The following is a 2986-nucleotide window of genomic DNA, read 5'->3' on the forward strand; positions in this document are numbered from 1 at the left end:
GCCGGGTTAAGAGCGACTTCTCGACACACACATTTACTTAACCCCGTGTCTGGATTTCAATTTTCCAAAGGGCCTGGGCTCACATTAACCCCAACGCAGTAACACTTTAATGGGCATCGCTTTATTTCATTCTCGCCCTGGATGAATGTTTTACAAAGGGCCTGCGCCACAGACTAACCCTACACACTAACACCTTATTGGGCATAATTTTTTTCTATAAAGGCCCTGGATGAATGTTTTCTATAAGGCCTGCGCTCACAGACTAACCCCATCACAATAACACTTATGTGGGCATGATTTTATTCTATAAAGGCCCTGGATGAATGTTTTCTATAAGGCCTGCGCTCACAGACTAACCCCATCACAATAACACTTATTTGGGCATGATTTTATTTAAAAAGGCCCTGATGAATGTTTTCTACAAAGGCCTGCGCTCACAGACTAAACCCGACACAGTAGCGCCTTATTGGGCATGATTTTATTTAATAAAGGCCCTGGAGGAATGTTTTCTATAAGGCCTGCACTCACAGACTAACCCCATCACAATAACACTTATTTGGGCATGATTTTATTCTATAAAGGCCCTGGATGAATGTTTTCTATAAGGCCTGCGCTCACAGACTAACCCTATCACAATAACACTTATTTGGGCATGATTTTATTTAATAAAGGCCCTGGATGAATGTTTTCTATAAGGCCTGCGCTCACAGACTAACCCCATCACAATAACACTTATTTGGGCATGATATTATTTAATAAAGGCCCTGGATGAATGTTTTACAAAGGGCCTGCGCTCACAGACTAACCCTACACAGTAACACCTTATTGGGCATGATTTTATTTAATAGAGACCCTGGATGAATGTTTTCTATAAGGCCTGCGCTCACAGACTAACCCCATCACAATAACACTTATTTGGGCATGATTTTATTTAATAAAGGCCCTGATGAATGTTTTCTATAAGGCCCGCGCCACAGACTAACCCTAACCCTAACCCTAACCCTAACCCTAACCCTAACCCTAACCCTAACCCTAACCCTAACCCTAACCCTAACCCTAACCCTAACCCTAACCCTAACCCTAACCCTAACCCTAACCCTAGCCCTAACCCTAACCCTAACCCTAACCCTAGCCCTAACCCTAACCCTAACCCAAACCCTAACCCTAACCCTAACCCTAGCCCTAACCCTAACCCTAACCCTAACCCTAACCCTAACCCTAACCCTAACCTTATTGGGCATGATTTTACTCTATAAAGGCCCTGGGTGACAGTTTTACACAAGGGCCTGGGGTCACAGACTAACCCCATCACAATAGCACTTATTTGGGCATGTTTTTATTTAATAAAGGCCCTGATTGAATGTTTTCTATAAGGCCTGCGCCACAGACTAACCCGACACAGTAACGCTTCATTGGGCATGATTTTATTTAATAAAGGCCCTGGAACAATGTTTTCTATAAGGCCTGCGCCACAGACTAACCCGACACAGTAACTCTTTGTTGGGCATGATTTTACTTAATAAAGGCCCTGGAAAATGTTTTCTATAAGGCCTGCGCCACAGACTAACCCGACACAGTAACGCTTTATTGGGCATGATTTTATTTAATAAAGGCCCTGGAAAAAATGTTTTCTATAAGGCCTGCGCCACAGACTAACCCGACACAGTAACGCTTCATTGGGCATGATTTTATTTAATAAAGGCCCTGGAACAATGTTTTCTATAAGGCCTGCGCCACAGACTAACCCGACACAGTAACTCTTTGTTGGGCATGATTTTACTTAATAAAGGCCCTGGAAAATGTTTTCTATAAGGCCTGCGCCACAGACTAACCCGACACAGTAACGCTTTATTGGGCATGATTTTATTTAATAAAGGCCCTGGAAAAATGGTTTCTATAAGGCCTGCGCCACAGACTAACCCGACACAGTAACGCTTCATTGGGCATGATTTTATTTAATAAAGGCCCTGATGACAGTTTTTTTAAGGCCTGCGCCACAGACTAACCCGACACATTAACGCTTTATTGGGCATGATTGTATTTAATAAAGGCCCTGATGAATGTTTTCTATAAGGCCTGCGCCACAGACTAACCCCGACACAGTAACTCTTCATTGGGCATGATTTTATTTAATAAAGGCCCTCGATGAATGTTTTGTATAAGGCCTGCCTCACAGACTAACCCGACACAGTAACTCTTTATTGGGCGTGATTTTATTTAATAAAGGCCCTGAAAAATGTTTTCTATAAGGCCTGCGCCACAGACTGACCCCGACACAGTAACTCTTTATTGGGCATGATTTTATTTAATAAAGGCCTCGATGAATGTTTTCTATAAGGCCTGCGCCACTGACTAACCCCTGCTATAATAACACTCTTATGGGCATGATTTTATTTAATTAAGGCCCTGATGACAGTTTTTTTAAGGCCTACCTCACAGACTAACCCGACACAGTAACTTTATTGGGCGTGATTTTATTTAATAAAGGCCCTGGAAAATGTTTTTCTATAAGGCCTGCGCCACAGACTAACCCGACACAGTAACGCTTTATTGGGCGTGATTTTATTTAATAAAGGCCCTCGATGAATGTTTTTCTATAAGGCCTGCGCCACAGACTAACCCGACACAGTAACTCTTTATTGGGCGTGATTTTATTTAATAAAGGCCCTGGAAAATGTTTTCTATAAGGCCTGCGCCACAGACTGACCCCGACACAGTAACTCTTTATTGGGCATGATTTTATTTAATAAAGGCCCTCGATGAATGTTTTCTATAAGGCCTGCGCCACTGACTAACCTCTGCTATAATAACACTCTTATGGGCATGATTTTATTTAATTAAGGCCCTGATGACAGTTTTCTTTAAGGCCTACCTCACAGACTAACCCGACACAGTAACTCTTTATTGGGCGTGATTTTATTTAATAAAGGCCCTGGAAAAATGTTTTTCTATAAGGCCTGCGCCACAGACTAACCCGACACAGTAA

Source organism: Puntigrus tetrazona, unplaced genomic scaffold (assembly GCF_018831695.1).
Source record: "Puntigrus tetrazona isolate hp1 unplaced genomic scaffold, ASM1883169v1 S000000003, whole genome shotgun sequence".
Classification (NCBI taxonomy): Eukaryota; Metazoa; Chordata; class Actinopteri; order Cypriniformes; family Cyprinidae; genus Puntigrus; species Puntigrus tetrazona.